The sequence below is a fragment of the Metopolophium dirhodum genome, chromosome 7 (genome assembly GCF_019925205.1).
Source record: "Metopolophium dirhodum isolate CAU chromosome 7, ASM1992520v1, whole genome shotgun sequence".
NCBI classification, from domain to species: Eukaryota; Metazoa; Arthropoda; class Insecta; order Hemiptera; family Aphididae; genus Metopolophium; species Metopolophium dirhodum.
Genome location: NC_083566.1, coordinates 36893869 through 36917414, shown reverse-complemented (window position 1 = coordinate 36917414; position 23546 = coordinate 36893869). Strand labels below are relative to the sequence as shown.

At 33.9% G+C, this 23546-nt stretch overlaps 1 long non-coding RNA gene across 2 annotated transcripts in view; it reads left to right on the top strand.

Moving 5' to 3' along the window:
* LOC132948931 (uncharacterized) overlaps positions 1-23546 on the top strand; it is a 92303-nt gene that overhangs the window by 24805 nt on the left and 43952 nt on the right. For both annotated transcript variants that reach the window (XR_009665056.1, XR_009665057.1), the window contains exons 4-5: positions 12103-12180; positions 18722-18835. This is a non-coding gene — a long non-coding RNA (uncharacterized LOC132948931). The remainder of the gene's footprint in view (positions 1-12102; positions 12181-18721; positions 18836-23546) is intronic.

Here is a 23546-nt window from a genome sequence, read left to right as displayed (position 1 = left end):
TTAATAACTCTTAATCATTATATAATAAACTTGTATTAAGGATTGACCTACTGTTTTTGGCATACGAAAAGTTTTGCTATATTTTAATAAACCTTACACCGAAATAACAAAAATTAAAAAAAAAAAAAATGTTGACTAAACAGTTATTATTTGATAAAATATTTACGAACCATATTGTTTATTTTATCTTACGCGGTACCTATTAACATTGGTTCAATCAGATTTCAATTTTATTTTCTAGAAACTGAACGGCATAATTATTTAATTATCAAACTTATTTATTTACCAGAACGATAACAATAACATAAAACTAATATAATTCTTCACTCCATCGTGAAAGAAGTTAAATCATAGTAAAATATAAATTATATTTGTCGGCTATTTAAGTGATGTTTTGCTTGCCAAACTAACTCAATTTCTATTACAAGGACGTATCAAATATTTGCGATACAAATTGTGAAAACAGATTCATTTTTTATATACTCGTATGTGCATACATTTACATCAGACAGACAAGTTTAGGGGTGGTTGCATCTTGCCACTCCAAAATCTTAAAAAAATATGTGTAGGCCAAAGAATATTGCTGTCTGTGCTTATGATAGCTCATGGTTAGAATATTATATAAGATACTGTAAATTATAACCTAAGGAAATACATTTTTTTTATAATTACACATTTAAGAAACACAAGTACACAACTCAGGATTTATATGACCTTCAGTACGTAAGATATCTGTAATATGTATAATATAACATAATAACCCTTTTACTGCTGCACACGTGTATACTCGTTTTTATCAATTTAAATTTTTTGATGCGTCATACAAAAATAAATATAATTAGATCAATCGCTTTTTGAATTCTTTTTCTAACGAATGAAAACATGAAGTCATATCTCCGCATTTTAATATTTTGCGCGATTCAGAGTTTCCTAAATTAGTAATGTTTTTTATCAAGTTTATTTATTTATCAACTATAAAAATATTTAACTATATTATTGTACCTACTAATTATATGAACTCATTACTATAAAAGTGTGAACAAAACTAATTGATTTTTACTTTTATTTATTTACTCGAACATTTAGTGAAATACAATACACACAATTATTGAATTATTTACAACATAGTACGTTTTGATTAGAAATTTCAAATTTTACAATTTTTTTTAAACTGTAGAAGAAAAGTCTATCTTCATTTTTAACATGTTTAAAACAAGTAGGTACTTGTATCTACATAATTTCTGAAACATTTTTAGCATAGGGTTGTTGTTTTTGATTCTTCTGTTCAGCGGTGAAAGGATTATGATAAACATAAAAACTGTACCCAACACCATTAAATTTAAAATATTGCAGGTCCCCGTTGGGCTCGATGGTTGTTATGTGAGCAAATATTATTTTAAAACCCAATCAATATTGTTGTGTGTCAATATTTGACAAAACTGCCAGCTTAATATCTTAACTGTATGCGTGACGGACAAAAATGATAATAATATGATGTCAGATGTATATTATACTATCATATAATTTTCAGATGAGTGCAGTATTATCAGACTATTATTATAAAAAGCGTTGGACGTCGCGACCTTTAGTCCGTATAGACTCGTCGTCGTAAATATTATGGCGCGTTGTTGTACATATAATATTGTACGATATACGTTGAAAAGATAATATAGAAATTATTGCCAATCGGTAACGATTTCGTCGGAAACGTTGTAACTAAATCAATTTCTATGGAAACACGAAAACGCAATTATTCGTTATGAACAATATTATATTATACCATATAAGTATAATATAATATTTTATTTATACATATTACATATATTCTATATTATAAAACAATAGGATCTGTGATCGTTTTTCATAGGCATTTCCATTTCCGGTCGAACGTTTCCGTATTAAGAGTTACGCGATACGTATATATATATATATATATAAATTATATTATAATATATATATATATTATATAAATGTCATAATATATAATGTGTGTTTGATATTTTTGTTTATATTTTTTCCTTATACACGATATATATTATACCGCTTCCGTGCGGTCGCTTCCACAGTTGCACTATATAATATACTATGGTACTACTGCTATATAAATTGCTACTGCTGCTTTTTCTGTTGCTATATTTATATCGTGTCGATATAGTTCACCCACCGTCATCCATTAAAACGAAAGACCCATTGCGTTCAAAATTTTAAATCGAGGGCGATTCGTGTTTTATTTTTCCCCTCTGGCCCGCAGTTGGCTTTCGAATTTTTTCGTTGCAAACAACACAACAACAATGTCTGTTAAATCGACCGAACTAAACTGATAAAATACTATAATATTATATACGCGCGTATACATATATAGGTACACTGTATTATATTATAATATTACACGTAGGCATGGTAGCAAGTATATACGTTTTTATGTACATTTATTATTTATCCTGCGCCACTTTAGCACCATTATTGTTTAATATTATATCGGCAACGAGGTTCACGGTTTAATAATTAACAATTTTTTTTTTTTTGCCATACCGAAAGAATCTTGTTAGTTGCGACGATAAAACAACAATGAGGTCGTATTGTATACACGAGTGTCTGTGCCCGTATAATATAATAATAATAACTAAAGAAAATCTAACGCTCCGGTTTCGATAAGAAACTATACCCGATTTTAAGACAAGTGAGGGAGTCAGTTGGGAATGAAGTATCTCGGGTTATCATAATAACATATAATAGGTATAATATACATATATAATACGTCCTGGCGATAGTGTCGCCGGTGGTGGTGTTTTCCGGAAGTTAGTGAAACATTATAATGCAGGTACAACAGTGCGTATTTAGCAGTGGCCATGGACGTATATGCAGCAAGTCCTCTCCCCTATCCCGTTCAAGAGCGAGAAAAAACTGTTTTAATAATATATTTTGCATCTCCGATTATTTAACCATCCAGATAGATGTACTCAGCAGTAACAACTATTTACAGTCATTACAATACTATAATATAATATGATTTACGTCGCGTACAACAGTGGTCGCGTGGCCGCACAATCCGGCGACGAAAGCGATCGACAGTGATCATCGAAAATGATCAATCACCGTTTAAAGTTTAAACGTCGGTAGTTAATAATTAATAATATACTACATTACTTACTTATAGAAATAAACTGTGTGCATGTGATATACCTGCACAACGTACCGGCCATCAGCGCGGCGTGGGTATGAATTTCAAAACTAAAATTAAGAATTTTGAATGACCGCGTTATTTTTTAAAAAAAAGTGGATCATGCTTGGTGAATCACTCTGTACAATATCGCATCATACATATTTTGCACAGTCAAACAGTTAAACGGCGTAGTGTCTCGAATCGTCGTCGCTCGCCGAGTTGGCAAAAAACGATTTTGTAGACGACCCGCCGCCGCTGTATACACATATAACGCGATAATAAATACGTTTTTTAATGTCCGGCGGCGTGTAAGTCACCGTCCCCACCCCCATCCGGGTGTGTCGTATGTATAATATTGTTACCACGTGTGTGCAGCAATAAACACACACACACAACTATAATAATATATTATAATAATATAATAATGAATAAGTGTATACCTGCCCAGCTATACAGTATAATAATAATAATAATAATGGTAATAATATTATATGAGTAGACGAACCGGCCGTCGTCGTCGGCGAACGGCTACTGTTTGATAATCTTTTCTTTCTTTCTTTCTTTTTTCTTTAATTTTTTTTTTTTTCGATCTCGTCCTCCCCGTCTTCGTTTAAAAATCGCTTAAGCCGCGCGTCGTTAAAACCTGTTTTATTATTATTATAGTAATTTTTTTTTTTTTTTTTTTTTAATCGCTCGTTCCGCGATTCCACGTGTAATTACACGCGTCTAGTTTATATTGATACTCTCGCGGCGGCAATATAGGAACGCGGCTGCTAATGACGCCAAATGGCGTAGCCCCGCCGCCACCCGCGTAATTTGCCCGACTTAATTACACCTGTATATATATTATTATACTCGGGTAGTCGTGTATGTGTATTGTACTTACATATTATATTGTGCTTGCGTGTCGCGCGTTAACCGTTTTCGTCCGACGAAATAATGTGTGTGCGACCAAAACGGTAAAATAGGTATTACCTTAAAATGTTTCTGTTGTGTGTGGACGTCGAGGTTTCCATTCCGAATTATTATTATTCAGTCGCACAACACAAAATACCGTTCAAATGATACGCGTGTATGATATTGTTATATTATTCTGTACTTTAATGACGTATGATAAATTAGTACGTATACATTAAAACACGAACAACACTGTTTTAACACACGCACATGAATACCTGATATTATATATTATATTGTTTTGGTATTTAAACGTAGCTTTTTACGTGGCAGTGAAAACAATAACAACAACCCCCAGAGTACCTATATATAAGCCACGTTAGCGTTTCGATCAACGACGATCGATGATTTAGTATTTTCGTGTATGAACATTTAAATTTTAAATAAAAAAAATCATTGTGTCCGATCATAATCCACGAGCAACGCAGTCGATAAATCAATAACAAATTCCAAACCAATATATTATGTGAATATTCAGTACTAGTTTTTCTGCAATTCGAATTGAACGCTGCACAGCTGTGTCAACTTTTGTCTTTCAAATAGTACATAACTATTTCAAAACCGTTTTGTATATTAAACGCGTAGTACCAATTATAATATGCGACATCCGTAAAAACATTCTTGATTTAATTCATATTGTATACTCCAATCAATTAATTTTATAATACCGATTGGTGATTATAATGTTATCGTTCGTTGTTTTCTTGCTAACTTTATACCGGGATAACCGTGTTTAGTGCGTTGTCGTTGTTGCGGGCGCCCTAAAGATAAATTAAAATGGACCCATTTGTCTATATAGGTACGTTAAAATAATTTGGTACATATTGTATACTATTGAGTATACTTTATGACGCGAATGACGATGTTTATTAATTTATCATGTTTTAAGCGTAAATAACAGTTGTGCAATATGAAATGGCCATTATAAATAAATTATTAATTAACTTTACATTAACGATTAATACGAAATTCGTATTTGAATACGTAAATTCGTTCACACAATACTGTATAATATATTTTATTAATATTCAATGCGATTGTATAACACACCACGAAGCCATAATAATATATAATATATAATAACACCATAAAGCCCAGGTTCTCACTACACCGTGGTGTCGACGTGTCGTGTAGAGTTTAGTATGTTATATTCAACTTGTAGGTAACGTGTTACCAACATTTTATTACCTATGTATCGAACGTCATAATATACGGAGCACGATAAGACACGACATGGTGCGGTGTGGACCAGACTTTAGACGTTCCATTTATAAAAGACCCTCAAGACCTTAAACCATTAACCAAGATCGTGGTTTAAATGAGGAGACCGGGACAGCGGCCAAGACCGGTAATTGTTGCTCCGCTGGAATCGTCGTGCTTAACTACTGACATTTTCTCTGCGACCACGTGTATGTAACAGGTTAAAAATCCGTAAACTTTGTTTTTTTAAATCGGCATCGACTTTAATTGTGATGATGTAGTAATAATGTAATATACTCATTCGGGATGTCCGTCAACCTCTGTATAATGTCATCGTGTTATTTTATATGCCGAGTGGGGGAAGAGGGTAGTTATATTATATTAGTTTTTAACATTTCGAATTTGCAGATTCCACACACGGGGGTTGCGTCCTATACGAATCGTTTATTTATTATTTTTTTAACCGCTCCGATGCAAATTATAATATATCGATAATTGTTAGCACATATCACGGCGGTTGTTCGCGACACTCATGGTAATATTGTTCGTGTGGCGAGCACAGGCCAATCGATAATAATATAATATTATTATTGATGGGTTGCGAAGAATTCGTTTGCAATGCACTGCATACATCATATTATATGGCCACATGGGTACGCACAATTCCAGCATAATTTATATATCTAATCATTTTGTATTATATTATAATATCATTATAATGTGTACGATGTGTACCCCATCTATTTTTAATCGAAGACGCCGCCCGCTCGTTTATCGGCGCGATACGCGTCTAACCGACGGGCAAATATACATTTCCGGTATACGCCTCGCAGCATCGTCAGGAAATCGAATTCAACACGTAGTCTGTATGCTCGCGGTTTCCGGTTACCGACGTTTTCCGACACGCTCACACTCCCCCGCTATATATATATACAACCCCGTGTATACACATGTATAATACGTGTGCCATATTATGGTCGTGTTGTACGAATAATAATAATAATAAAAAACTCAACACACGTGCATTGCGTCGTCGTCGAAACGATTCTCAGCGTATATTATAACATAACGGCGAAAACGCGGTGTACGATTTCGTTTTTAAAAAGGCGACATTTCGCACAAAAACGCGTAATTCGATCGCGGGACAGAAAAAACAACGCTCATCCCGCCTATGTACCGCACGTAAAACGTACGTGTAAAAAAAAATATATTCTATTATAGGTACCTACGTTATAATAATATATAACTGTCATAATGATAATAATGTGAGCGAACGACATCTATACATATAGGTACGACATAAAATTATATATTTTGATCGACGAAATATACTTTGGACGAGGTGGCGGTCGAAGGGGACTGACCGAATTATGATCATTATATCATAATAATTTTACGCGGGAAACCGAATAAAACGCCAACCTCTGCAGTCGTCGCTGCAGTTGATTGCACTGAACACATATTTTATTACTATAAGCGCGCGGTTGTGGTGGATTGTTCGTCGTCGAAACGCAACAAAATACAATAATAATCACTGAGAAGACTGCCTATTACAATATATTATTATTCCGCAGCAGCAGCAGCACCTCTATATCATAATATTATATTATATCATAGGTACTCGTTACCCGCGCGTGCGCGCGCCGACAGATTTACCGATCTCACGCTGGTTAATGATCGCACAATCGACCGCGTTGTATCTGCTAACGTATGGTACAAACCCACGACCCACAATAAAATATACCATATTATTACTATTATTATTATTATCGTGTATGTATAGTGGTGCACGGTGTACAACAACTGGTGCAGTACAACACACCGACACCGGCACGGCGCAGTCACATATTATATATTAATGCGTTAGATTGTCGTAATATTATAAATTATAAATCGCTCGCGTCGTCGAACCATTATTATAATATGGCTGGATACTACATTTTATATTATATCGTTATCATTATTCATTACTATTATTATTATTATCATTATCATTATTTTGTATAACGAACCCTGGGGCTGAGCGCGCGTGGTTGCGTTTTCGTATGTATAATGTATTAAGTCGCCCCAGCGTATCACATACACACTGCAGCTGCAGTTTTATTTTTATTATTTTTTTTTTTTATAAATATACCATTATTACATTCATACCTACCGATAAGTCGCGGTTTGTTGTGATTTTGAAACAATCTTTGAAGGTCCAACGCGGACAATACGTAATTTTGAATATACCTACCAAGTTGAATAATCTAAATACATTGAACGCAAGACACATGAGACTCCTTTCCCGTCAAATGCTGCTCACAGAGTCACAGGGTTGGCCATCTCGATTCTTGTATATACTCCTATATGTAGGTATATTATAAAATTTTATTGGTGAACATCGATACGCAAAGACTCAAATCACTAAAAATAATATGGTTGTCAATAATGTTGATTATACAATTTGTAACCGTTATGCAGAGTTATCGCGTTACGGGAAGTGGTTGTGCCCGTGTCATCTGTTATATATTATAATATTAAAATACAATATAATATGTTGCTTAACTTGTATATACATATTATTATTGTGTTTAACAATATAATAATATTATGTTTTGCGTTTACTGATTTCCAAAATAAAATACATTTCCGATCCCTCCCTACTGCAAGCGGAAAACTTTCAAAAGAGTTAACGCGTTATCGGACCAAAAAACAAGGCGCATCTGCAGATATTAACTAGGCCAGTAAGCTTTTGTAATTGAAATTTACATTCAAAACTCGACGCGAATCACTCAGCCGTCGCGCGAAACTTTGACGAAACATTTCATTAGATTCTATAACTATAAAGCGGTCGGGGCGACGCGATTTAAGATTTGACAACAATTTGGGGGATGGCAGTCCGAAAATCGTCCGAATTTTAACGATATCCGTTGCCGATGCATATACAAATGGAATAAAATATCATCACAAGGATAGCATCACATTGCCGTGAAGACCCAACCTGCAATGTTTCGCGTTTTTATACGCATCGTACGCAATATAGTAATGATAATGTCTATTATTTAGGTACGCCAGCACCGACGCTACGACGTTTATGATGTTATTGCTCACAATGATGTGTTATACTGCCGCGCGGTGTTCACCGGAACGAAGTTAGAATTTTACGAATTTCGTTGCATAACAATATATTTTATGTTTCGTTTTTCACTCCGTTCGTTTTCGCAGTGCAGTTTATATTTCGTACTGTTGCGCACGGCCAATAGGACGGTCAAGGTTGTTTAATTAAACGGACGATGAGCGGTTAACCACAGAACGCAACGCAAGGCTGTGAATTGCACACGCACACGTCGCGTTTTCAATGGTAATAAACTAATAAGTAATCGTAATTTTTATATTATGTTCAAACGACTTTTTCCCGTTCCGCATCGCATAATATCATGATACACGCGCGCTCGTATATTATTGGGTTTGTGAAAATAATAACTTCATCATCATTATCGGTACAACTACGGCGGTATAGTGCCCGCGATCATCGGTGTATTATACATATTATAATATTATGTGCCTTATATTATTACCAATAATAATGATAATATTATATTATACTATGTTGCAGTGGATGTTTTAAGTGTTTATAACTCGTTGTGCATCGTAATAAAAATGTGCAATGTGCAATACGTACCTAATGTACACTATTATTGTCGCACTCGCATTATTAAATATTTATATTTTTTTCGCTTGGTAACGGAGGTTTAAGTGTGCCGTGTGGGTGCGTTGCGGCACATAATATACTACACAGGGCGATTCACCAAGCATACTCACCCCCCTTTTATCCTTTAATAATGAATTTTTCCAATTCAAATTTAAGTAGGTACACTTAAAGACCACATATTTCCAAATAGGTAGGTACATGGATTTTTTATACCATTTAAGGATTATCCGGTGGTGTTTCGCACTTATTTTTTTATCAAATGAAAATCCCCAGTTTTCGCTACAAATTATCATTTTGAACGTTTATTTTCACGAGTGTATATTATAATATAATACTATGTGACACGTATGTTTTCCGTTGACGCCAACGAGTGGTTTCCCGGTCGCTGAGCCGTGTTTGGCGCTCGTTTCAATCAAAATTTGTTTTTGGTGTGAGTTTCGTTAACGACATGACGTCTGCAGAGTAAATGAACGAATATTGGTATCACTGACGACGTTCGGCCTTGGCGATTGTTCGTCACCATTCACCGACAGTTTTTTCAATATCAATCTTAAGATCGACCGAATCGGATGTCCGTAGAATAAAATGTATCAATAGTATGTAATATATATGGCAGTACTGCAAGCATATTATTATCATATGGGTAACACCAAGCACAAAGCCATATGCCTACCATTTACAGCACCATACTTTCCTCGAAATCTACCGACTATACTTACATAATATTATTTTTATTAGTAATTTTCTTATAAACACATATAGATAATAATATGTAAATACGTACGGTTCACTTACGTCATCGCCTGGCCTCCATGATTTGGCTCGATTTTTTTTTCTTTCTTTTTTTTAGTTTCTTCATTAACCAACTTAAAAAAACATACAGATAACAGAATATCACTAGGTACTTCGTTAATACAACAATATTATAATTTATAAATGTTTGTTCAGTGCATATTTAAAGTTCTATATTTTGGTGAGTGACATGAAAATAAGTAGTCTGATATCGGCATCACATTCCGGTTTGGTAAATTTCCGTCGTTGATAAAATATGTTTTTGGCAAAAAAATAAACTGGTTAGCAGAATAAAATGGTTCTTATAATTTGAATCCACACAGAAGTATAGTTTCTAAAAAGAGACGACTGAATGTAACTGTAATCGAAAGTGGGGTATTTCATTTTGTTCATTCACAAACAGTACGTTTCCATTATACTTTTCGTTATCGTCGTACAAAGCGACGTCGTATATCTGAACGCTATTTTAATTAAAATAATTTAGTTTCTCGTATCTACGCGAATGAAAAAAAAAAAAAACACAAAATACAAATTCGACACCGCTTTCGGGGAGCATCCTCGCCCCCTGCGGTACCGCCGCGTTTCTACCGATTTGTGTGTTATATTATCATGCCACATAAATCTTTTTATCATATTTTAATATTTCAAGAGACGGGTTTCTTTCCGGTCGAATTCCACTAGCCGTTATAATAAAATTATGTCGCGGGTACCCAAATCTTCCCGCCGTTGCCACAGTGATAGCCATTGGATTTTAGCTGGCTGCGTGCGCGACCCGGCGTGTTAATAACATTATTAATCAAATCAAAGCTCTTTTTTACGAAGTTATGTCAAAATCGTTCTTTTTCTTAGTAATATACGGTCGTTGAGGCTATCAACCCTATATTATTATATATACCTTTGACACTATATAATACAATAATATAATATGCGTGCATACACGGAGCGCACGCACGCACGCGCACACACACACACACACACACACACACACACACACTTACATGAGCATACGCTTTATCGCAATTATTATAGGTATATATATATACGTAATAATATTATATCGAGACCGTGATTTATGCGCATCGAGTCTCCGTGATCGCGGGCCACCCGCTATTGCCGCTGCGACGTCGTTGCATATTATAATACTATTATCATATACCTATATGTAATGGCATCATAATATACTATAAGCTATTATACGCATTGTAATAATATAGATCGTGACGCGAACGGTGTGGGAATCGTCTGCTGCAGTCGGGTTCAGGTCGAGTGTTCGTCATTAGCGCGGGCACGGGGCATTTTCTGGCCCCAGGGCTTACGAGTGCGCAGATACGCATCTCCGGGCGAACGAGGCTAAAGCTATAATAATAAATAATAATAACAGTACCACGCGAACGGGCGATAATAATATTATTATGCAGCACTGTGCGGACGGAATTCCTGCAAACGCTTAAAATATGCGTTATAGGTGTTACACTGTATAGTTGTTGTATGTCACGACATTATCTTAACTAGTCTTTGACGGATCGCGTCTCGATGATGGTCCGAAGACTTTCGGCCGGTGAGAAAAGGAAATTAAAAGAAAATACATCAAATTTCGATCTATGCCCCGTTTTCTTCGTAACGGCCGCAGAAATGGGGGAACCGTCTTTTTCAATTTTTTTACTAGGCTATAAAATTATTAGGTTTTTTTTTCCATATAAAATATTTTTCTTCACACAATATTATTACCTATTATGTTCACGTGAAGAGGGACAATAATAAGCGAATGTGATGACATAGAGATAGAAAACAAAAGACGCGAATCGCGTAGGTATGAAGAAAAATCCATAAGTGGGAAAATTTTGAATATAGTATTAATTACTATATTTTATTATATTTGATTGCGTACCAAACGAATATTTTAGTAACATTATAATATTATAACTATAACATCTCGTGGAATACCCTACGATGGATGGAGGATTTCACTGATCATGGGATCTCGTGCACGTGAACTGATCGCATTTACCTATTATGTCGTATTCTACTTACATAGAGATAGCGTTAATTATATACCTACGAACGCATAATCAGCTTGATAATGTTGTGTACCTATTACGTTTATCCCGTTTACGGGTGTACTATAATTATAATATTGTCGCAATAATATTACTTTAATGTGTATAATTAGTGCAGACCCTATTATTATTGTAAATTGTACCTATCCGATATGTATAGCTTGTAGAGTAATCACTTATACAACAATTATTATTATTACAAGACGGGCACTTTATTTTATTATTTTTATTTTTTTCAGGAATGGATGACGTGTACCTGCATAATGCAATTTACGGAGCAAAATATGTAGTACGCAATAAAACGCAAAAAAGAATTCGTAAGTAAAACTCTACAACTGTATAATATTATAATATATTATTTATGTTACCCGCGTCGTACACAACCCGATCACTATAATTTAGTTCCACCTATGTTTGATAACATAACATTATTAATGAACTTGGACTTAATAGTTACGCACATACTGAAAATATATTTTGCAATTTATAATACTATGTTATTTCGAAAAATAGAACGATTATTTCGATAAAAACGTGTATTATATTTTATGTTTTATCCATAAATATTAACAAACTATAAACATATAAAAAAGTTCTAAACGTCTGAAGACCATACTATGTAAATAATAAATATTAAATCCAACCACAGTTTGTTAGAAATTTTATTATATTTTGGAATACTAATACTGTAATAAAGACCATTATTGTTATAAGAAAGTACAAACTCAAAATTTACCATTTTAAAAATGTCTGTTTTTTTATTACTTACAAATCTGAGACGGCTAATACATAATATTATATACTATAGGGGTTAATTTATGTAAAATGTGTTAAAAGCCGAATTACCGATTTTCATTAAGTATTTAAATAGTAATGCCGGTATCAAAGTTTGGGCTGTCGATGGAAGGCGAGGAGTGTTTATTATCATGTTCGAGGACCGACACGCGATGAGACACATTATAGTACAATACACGAGGTGTATATTTATGTAGGAACACCGCCATAATTAAAACGAGCAATATTATGTATCATTTATTTCGCTCTATTCCGTCATGTGTATCCGACGTTCGCTCCTCGCTCGTATAATACCACGCGAGATGGAAAAAAATATATTAGGAACCCAACATTATGACATATTACAACCTAACCTAAGTAATGATATTATACATTAAACGAAAATCGTAATGGCTGTGACTTCGCATCCATCGCGCCCATATTATTATATAGGTTATAACGAATATCGTGCAGGCAGGCGGCCACCAGGAGCACCAGTCAAACAGTCTAACGTGGCTAATATCTACACATGCAGTGTCGCATTGTCAATAAGGTACACACACACACACATATATATATATAATTTGTATACGTAAATACAGTGACGTCATCGGGGCGTGATAATTACGTTCTTCGTACAATGCGGTCATAATTGTCATTGTCGTGGCAGATTATAACACGGTGCAGCGACAAAAGAGAATGAGAGGCGAAATACACGTTTTGCTGTAAATCGGTCAAAAATTTGAACAGTAAATTATTATGCCTGCGCGCGTATAATATACGTACTATGTATCATTATTTTTTCCATCGCTGTCTTACGAATGAATAAAACATCGTGTTGTGATTTACGGCTAGTGTGCACCGACGAGGAACAACGTTCATTCTTCGAATATTTCAACTTTTAAAATCACAATGTGTTCAAATATTGTATCAGCAAGCCTCCTGTTGTAGAATATTAGCAGCAGTTACATTTCGCCACAACAATACAATATATTACCATCATAATAATATTATAATCAATTATATAGTGTACCTATATATATAGATATATTGTAATATATCGTTTCTATCTCCCGCGCATTGACGGTTTTCCGACATAATATTCACGAGCAAGCCGCGTGATGCCGATCGATATATTATTTTAGAAATTTATTCCAAACTTTTGTTTTCGGTGAGAAAAATCAGTCAAACGTAATAATATGTACGGAACGTTTCATTCACGGGCTGTCGCGGGTCGCCGCGAACACGCCTCCACGGCGGAAAAGAACAAAGCACAAAACAATAAACCTTTAAGAAACTGAAATGTCGTGTTGGCGAACATTAAAACGGACTAAACAAAAACCGTATATTATATAAAATAGCGGTCGCGTCCGCGCGCGTAAAAGTTTACGAAGTTATATACACGTATATACACGCTAAATACTATATATCACTATATATTTCTATAAAGGGAGCGAGCACACGAATGCGGCGATCAATCGTGTAAGAATCTACAATCGAATATTGACCCAGTGAAAAGTTCTGGAAATCGAAAAAGTTTTCACCAAGTGTTTTAAGGGCACGTGAGTTTCGCTTTTAAAAGAACCAGCTTTTATCATAAATATATATATATATAAAAGGTTTGGAATAATATATACCTACACGTGCGTGCGGTCACGTCGAAGGTGTAATAAAGATTGAATAGTACGTCGTAAATTTCACTGGTTTTATTTAACAACTCGAGGTATGTTGCTGAGGTGAAAATTCATTCCGGGTAAAATATATAAACCACTCTCCTCCGAGCATTTTCGCGTGATTTCGAATGAAAAGTTGAATAGGGACTATATTGTTCTTAAAGTCTGATCTCGTTAGCGGTAGTATTAGATTATGTATATACATTGTACATAATATATAAGTGTACCGTGACAATACCATGGCAATATTATTTAGCAATTTAGAACTTTAATTTAATTACTATAACTGAATTGTTCGAACTTCTACCGACAACTATTTAGATAAAAAAAAAATAAAGTGTTTATTTTATTTATTTCGACTCTTGAGAAAACTTTTCCCTCTTTTAAAGACTACAGTATAATACTGTACCATGATGATTAGTGTTTCAATTTATAAGTTAAAGTAATGGTTGTCCGTAAATAATTGTATTACATTTTAAACGGTAATTTCATTGATTTCAAATAAATCAAAAACTGTCATTGGAAATCACTAGGAATGTTACTTGAAATTAAAATGTTTTCAATATGGGTACCCCCATTCCCAATTAAAATGTATATACTTACAAACAAAAGATGGAATAAAATATATTTATCCAATCAGCTAAGGAGCTACAGTCAAGCACTCGTGCTGAATTTCGTAGCTGGTACCGAGATAATTTAAACATAATAATATGTTCAGTTAATGTAATATATAATTAAAATGCACGTATTTTGTGTTTAATATAATTGTTATGAGAATATTTTAGCAAAATAAATGTAAAAATGTATAGTAAAACGAATTCGTTAATTCTCGGTTTCATATTGTACAAACGAACAAATTGAACCATGTTTGCATCCACATTGTTTGCTGAACAAAGTTGCCGATCGCGACTCGTCGTTTCTACTTTATCCAAAACAAAATTTTGAACATGTTTTATTGGAATCGCCCCGAAGAAAATAAAGTCCCACTAAATGTTCTGGACATTTATGAAATGGTTTCAATGATAATATTCACTCATGATAATGTAACAGGCAATTTTCGGAATGCGATTTGTTTGCACATAAACGGGCCTTTATAGAATAACTATAGGTACATAACATATTGTAATCGTATTAGGTCATACTAGTGGAGCTTAAAATCTATAATAATTAATATTAATAATAAGTAAATGAATTACAGTAAACTATAATATTAAGTAATAACATTAATATTTTCAATAATAGTGATTCAAATTTACAACAATACACAAAACATGACATTAAAATAAATACAATTGTGTTAAATCGTTAATAAGTAAGGAAAATAAATTGATAAATAACAAAAATCTATGACGTTATTTTAACAATAATTCATCTGTAATTTTTATGTAAACCAATTTAATTTAGAGCCAGCGTGTCACAGAGAATGTATTTTATTAGGTTAGTAGTGCAATCAAACTTATTTCGACGAAGAACGAATATTTTTATTGACACTCTAGTGATAGATAGAAATGCATATTGATGTAAATTGTATGCACAACTGCCATAAGTACAATATTGACCAGTGTCCATCGATCAGCTGTTTCGAAACAACCATACTATCTAACAACATTATTCATTACTTAAGCCATTAAAGTGTAGAATCATAAATATCTCCCAACTTAGGACGCAGAAAATTAGAAACAGAAACATACTAATGGCCAATTCGTTATTGAAAAAAATCGTTATTTAAAGACACTTTGTCGATTGAAGTCCTCAAGGGCAAATGAATCATAATAATATTTCACAAGTAAAGATTCATATCGTGCAAATCACACATTATTTTTATTTAACTTTCCTGGTGAATAATATTAAAATTAATTTGTGGACAACTCGGTCTCCTTGAATTTGAGTCCAAGAAAAAAAAATATAGCTTGACCATAAAACATTAACGATTTAGCCATCGACGATCTAATAATAATATGACGTGATAGAATCGTTGAACATAGATGCGTCAAACCATAGATGAAACTGTCGTATATTTTATCGTATCGCTACAGTTTTTACATGTAAGTATATACCATAATATGTATTCACGTATTTATATTTTAGAAGGAGTGCAATAGAAAAATTGCACAAATGCAGTTTGTCAATAACGTTATAATAATATATTCACATTTATGCACGTGTATTGTAACCTTCAATCGCATCTGTATAATATTATATATGATAATTTATTATGTTCCGAGTTATTTAAATTACTTTGCAAAAACTAATTTGTTTAATGTCGTCAACCGCGTGCGAGAACAACGTTTAATTAAAATAGGTCTCGCTTGATTGCATATTTGATCGTTATTAAAATCAATTATCTCGACGTCAGTGTATAATATTGTACTACCGCAGAATAAAATAAAATACATTATAATATTATATAATTATATATATTATATAATTTTTAGTATTATATTGTATCGTCACTATCGCCGCATCTATATGGTTAGGTATTCCGTATTCGTTTGTTTCGTACAAAAATATCGAAGACTTGCAAACATATTATTACTGTATAACAATGAGTGACATACCTACTTAAAAATATTTGCATTACGCTTTAATTTTTTGTTTAGAATCATTATTGTAACTGTTAAGTCAACCCAATGTACCTACGATAAAGAACTACGCGAATACTTTAAAGTTTATACTGCTGTTATGTTATTAGCATTTGAATAACGGCTGCTGCAGTAGGTATACGCATTTGAGTTTCTACTTACACAAAGAGACTTAACTCGTACTAATGTAGGTGTACTTTAGTATGTTTATATGCAACATATAACATAAAATATGTAAGCGGTTATAACTCGTCCATCGTGTCGGTTTTTTTAAAACTTCTATATACGAATTCGCGACCAATTCAATATTTGGGCCATGATTTCCGCGATTTCGAATAACATATTTAGCTTGATATTGGTACCTGTACATGTGGTAAAGGTACGTTTTAAAACAATTTTCACCAAACTCACACCAAACTTTTAAAAAACAAATTAAATTTCAATAATATTGAAACTTTACACATACGATTTACTGTTAATATAGATCGACCACCCAATTACAATTATTATTGTTTGAACTGATTTTTACCAAAGGCTAAAAATTGTGAAATTCTCGAGGGGGTCACAAGATAATACAAGTCATAATTTGACTACGATGCGATTTCCTCGGTATAACCGTTTAATTTGAATAACTTTTGAGTGACTAGACAAAATTACGTGGTTTGGGCCCAAATGTCGCAGGAGTGCAGTTGATCCTAATTTTGAAAATTTGCATTTCCACTGTGGAAAAATCAGTTTTACCTAGTTCATGGGGTGTGTGATTGTCTCGGGGATGTAATTTTTTAATCTAAGTCACAACATCGAGGTCAAGCTTCCTATACCACTACCGTTGCAACATTATCCCCTAATCTCTTTTTCGTGTTTTATCTATCTCGAAGTGCGCATTATAAAGTGTATAATATAGTGCGGTAGTGGGTGCATAAAGAATATTCGCTTAACATGGAATCGAAGAGTGCTGTGCGAATGGAAATCACGGATAAGACAAAGAGCTTATAGTGCAGACTATACGACAACGGCAATAATAACACTGTAGTAATAATAATAAAAATCCGCTCGTACTCGGACATATGGCAATTTATGTGCAGATTTTATTTATTATATACGCTATATATAGTCCGCCACGGTCTTTGGGATTCGACGTGATAACGATATTAAAAATAATAAAAACGGTTTTACCGTCTTTATGTGTGTGATATTACTATACATTTCTGCGGTAGAGAAGTCGTCTTCTCCTATCGACTTGCAGAGGTTGTAAATAACCGTACATCTGACAAATAAAACATATTATTATTATTATTATATTCCACATATGGATTATATTATAATATATTATTATACATACGAGACCACTCTCGGCCAATAACGGACTGCTCGCTTGTTGGTGTGTGTACATACCAAGAACAAGCCAATTGTTTGCTTAAAGACAATGGACTGAAAACCAACCCTTGGAAGAGTGCCAGCTGATAGAACCCCTTCTTGTACCACTAAAGTCCTCTCGCGTCACTGCTGCATCTGATCAATTTACGATCGGCTCATTAAAAACATTTCAAAGCTTATCAGGAAAAACGTCTGTATAATTGATGCATCGATATACAGCGTGTATTATATTTACAGTTTAAAATTTCAAGTTTACTTGTAAAATATACATGCTGCAGATATATCTCCGGTGAAATCATTTGCAACGTAGCCCCTGATAATTTATACTGCGTAATATTATTCCACTATCACACACAGATATTGAAATAAAGTACCTACTGTTTTAATGGCGTATGTTGGCACAATCGTTTTCAGTATGAAATAATACAATATCTTATATTTTTTGTTCGCAGGTTTTTCGGCGATTATATTATATATGTATACGGTCAAACGAGTTGCCATCTCAAACGCGATACGGCAGCAACAACGATGAGATCAATACGGCCATTTCATACAAAATATCATTGGTAAGTACTCGATACGATACTTTTATGTAATATTTAAACATTAAATTCACAACCCACATACGTCGTCATAATATAATATGTTTGGGGAACACGACAAGCTGTGGCCTTTGATTATCCGCGATCCTTACACGATGTATTCTATAAAAGTTTGGTATACTCGGGGTCAATTATGATATAATAATATAATGGTCATATTATATTGTGCGCGATTGTCCCAAGCTCTCGCAATTTATTAAGTTTGTGTATCCATGTAATTATGTACGTACCTATGATGTAAAGCTATTGTATAGAGTACAAAAATACCAGAACGGCGGTAAGACATTATTATGTGTAGCCCATTTGCGCCCCCGAGTAGCTCAAATTTGTCCTGGAGGTCGTGTACACATCTGTGTACAGAATAAAAACTAAATTACATCCTGATTTTTGAAGCCCAAATGCACGACAACATTGCCGTCAGGTATCGTTTAACTCGTTTAAGAAAAATTCAAAAAAATTCGAAAAAAGTTAATAATTTCCGAAATAATAATATAACGTTGAACGCAAAATTATTTCATAATATATTACTGTTTTATATTATGCTTACATATGATATACAAGTTCGTTACTGCATTATATCTGTATACACCGTGTTTTTATTACCTAGATATAATGGGTATAATATCATAATATGTATCATCCAGTAAGTTTAAACTTTCTTCAATTTCCAAATAATGGTTACAGGTATGAATGACTTTAATTTCGGTTAGCTTTGTTATTAAATTATTTGTTTTGACATAATATGCATTACAGTTTTTTTTATGACACTACGCCAACTAATAATATATCCTGAAACATGATTTGGCCTCGCGTGATATTAAACTATCGAAAAATTAAACAAGATGGCTTTAAATTGAAATAGTTGTATCAAATTCCATTATTACATATAGTAATTAATAGGTAGTACCATGGTTGACATATACAAGTTATTGCATATTGACTCGGATTTTTATCATCAGAAACAAAATGGCTGCGTAAAGGGATACCACAAATATCAATTTTTCTTATCATCAAAAACACTTTGACAAAAGCTAACAAAATCAAAATTCCCGCGCATATATACTTGATTATTATTGGCTCCCTTTACGCTACCATTTTTGTTTTTATTATCAAATATTTGATTGAGAAAGGGTATAAATGCAATAACCTTGTATATTTCAACCGTGGATATTACTACTCGTGCGCTGATGCAACTGTCGCACAAATTACCTACACAGTTCATGATCTACCACGGGACGACTACCACGGGATTTTAGTATTTTACCCAAATAAATTTTAACTTTCCACGATTTTTTCTTGTTTTAAATCGAGTGCATAATATGGGCTATGATTTGGATCGCATAGGCGAGCTACGGATAAATGGTTTCGGGCGCGAATGGGTTGTGTCGAAAATATTATTAATACGGTGCACCGGATTAATGTGGCACAGCGGACCTCGTCTGTTTCGATTTTTTCCCGTTGTTTGTCTAGAAATAAGTGGCGATGATCACCTCAACTTTTATTGTTTTCTTCCGACGACGGACGGTCAACGGCACAATACACTCGCTATACATAAATTGTATGATATAATGACACATCGCGCATATAATAATATATAGACGTCTTGCTATCATAATATATTATAACATGTGTTAATCCTTGTGCGGACGCCACTGAAGTTCGTCCGTAGATATACGTTACAAACGCGACACATCAAACGGATAGATTGTAACAATTATTAATTGGCCAGGAGCCCGCGCAATTAAATAATATATAACGCGCGGCGGCGGCGGCGGTCATTGCGGTATAGCGACCGCCGCCGGCATTATAACGGTGATAATAGTAATAATAATATTATAATATCATTTGACTACCGTCGGCGGCGGTGATGGCTATGCGGTGACAATATAATATTATTAGGTAGTTTGTAAAATTGAAATTGCTCGCGAGACGGCATTACGTCATAATATCATAATCACACGAGCGGTGTGGTCGGGGGCTATCCGTCGAATGCAGCGTGTGACCCCGCGATAAAATATATTATTATACGCGTGTGCCGCGTATGATACCATGCGCGTGTGTTGTACGCATAACACTTTATTGGTATTATTGCAATTATTATTATTATCATTATTTTAATATTATTGTACTCGGCTTCGCGTGCGAGTTGTGTATACGAATTGTGACGATAACAACACGACGACGACGACACGGTAGCCGTATTTATACGTTTCCGATTAAACGCCGATTGATTGCCGCCTCGACGACGTTGATCATATTATTATTATAATATTTTATGTTATAATATCGTGTCGACCGTGACGTGTATATAATTCTTGTCGAACCCACGAGGCGCTACGGCGGGGCAGTGGATATGATGATATTAATATGCTATCGTCGTTTCACTATTTCCACCCTCTAATCGCATTAAAACCGTTGCAGGATCATTTCGCAAATGGCAAATCACTGCAGCTATAGCTTTTCAGTGTGACGTTAATTCCACTAGGAATTTAAGGCACAGCGCGACACTCGACGACCGACGGTTTATCGTGACAATAATGTATGTTTAATATTGTAATACTCATTGCGGGGACACGTTTAAGCACCGCCGCGCTGGTAGGTATATGGCGGAGTATCGTATGGTATTATAAAGTATTAATATTGTATTATATGAATTACGATATAGAATATTACACTGTACAATATGTTGTTATTATTATAAAAGCGCCGAGAAATTTTGCTCGTGTTCCCTCCCGTTGAAATATTATATAGGTAGTAGGTAGGTACGTAATCTCGTCTCGCTAAGGGTCATTTAAAAACGGAACGGGAGTAAAATGTATATTCGGTCCAATTAGGGTCCGCCTTTTGTCCCCGTCGTATTTGTTATAGCACACACACAAGTGTATATATTATATACAATGCCCTTATTCTTTCATCGATACTACACACACACACACACACACACACACACACACACACACACACATACATATATATTTATGTTATATACACGAGGGGAAGCGGTGGCGGCGGTTAATTACAACTCTTCACTGTGCCGTCGAAGGTTTTAGTTTTTTACCCACCCCTTGCGGATGAAAATCTCCTTTTTATTTTAGTGGCATTAATAATTCATCGATACCGTCTTCGTGACTCGTACAACATTTTTTCAGTCGATGCTTTATTAAAAAATTCACCGCCGAGTCTGTGACGATAAAACATCTCCACTTTCCCGGTCGGTGTCGCAGCGAGGAGCTATTATAGACTCGAAATCCGAAAATGGTATCTTAATAATATTACGATCAACAATGTGATATTTGACCTTAAATATTTTTGATTTGAAATCTTGTACTCTACTATTGTTATGTAAATGAATATTATGCGTATCACGCCGGCGAAGCGTCCTTAAAATTATATTAAGGAGACATATGGAGCTATTTTTATTACTGTGATTCGCCTTTTATTTTGCAAAATGGAATTTCAACGGCGAAAAAAATGTCTGTCCCAAGCGTGCGTATTTAATATACGTTACGCAGGTATGATTTCTTCGTACATCTCGTTAAACTAAATCGAAACGATTTCCGTTTTTAATACGACGTTTTTAAATGTACATTTCTATATTTTCATATTATAATCATGACTGCGGTATTCCGATTTTGATATTTTATTTTATCTGTTGTTTTTGAAACGCCCATATAATAATGCGTAATATAATACTATAATCATTTTGGACTAGTACGCTCATAAAAAAAAAATGTCACATTATTTCAAAATCCGCGTTTATATGGCAATATGGCATGGTGTATTTGCCGCGGGCGGTTTCTTTAATTAATAATTTTGTCTACAGAAATTTTTATGGTGTAATCCCGTGGGAATAGTTTAATATATAGTTTGTTGGCGTTCGTCTAAAACGCAACCGGAATAATAATGAAGTGGACGTTATTAATTTTTGCTTTCCACAGCAATATAATATACGATTTTTGTTCTAATATAAAAACATTGGGCGATAACGGTTTAGAACTTCATTAAAAATATTATAATAAAACCGGAGAGAATCCCAGTTAATGCTCAACCCCTATTATAATTGGATATCGATAATTGGACATAACAAATTAAATATTTACTCAGCTTGTGTAATTAAATTAAGTCGATTTAATGAAACTCGACAAAGGGGAATGAACGTATTTTTTTTAAATGTCTACTCATCCACACGAATATTGGAATGTATTTATTTTAAAACTTTTCTATGGTATTTTTGGATTATAGTATCCTAACTTACGTGTAATGCCAAAATAATTGTATAATATTACGGGTTATGTACGTATATTTGTATGCCCAAGGTTAAGCATTCTTACAAAACTGTATATAGGTACGTTTAGAGTTTGGACGGTATATTCCTTTCACTTTTTTTTTCATACATTATTCACAATTTGACTACAAATTTAAATATACTGATAAAATTGCATTCCGTTTCGTCACATAAAATATAACTATATACTATGATTCAATTATGACCATTTATTCGTAATTTATAATAATAAAAGCAACTAAACCTTAAATTTATTTTTAAAATATTACGTAATAGGTACTTATTTACTTAAACTGTTCACCGTTCACCAGAATTGTCACAAACTCTTTTAAATTTATGCTTACCTGTAGTAGTATAGCCAGCTGCTTAGCTACTTATTGTTAAATCACA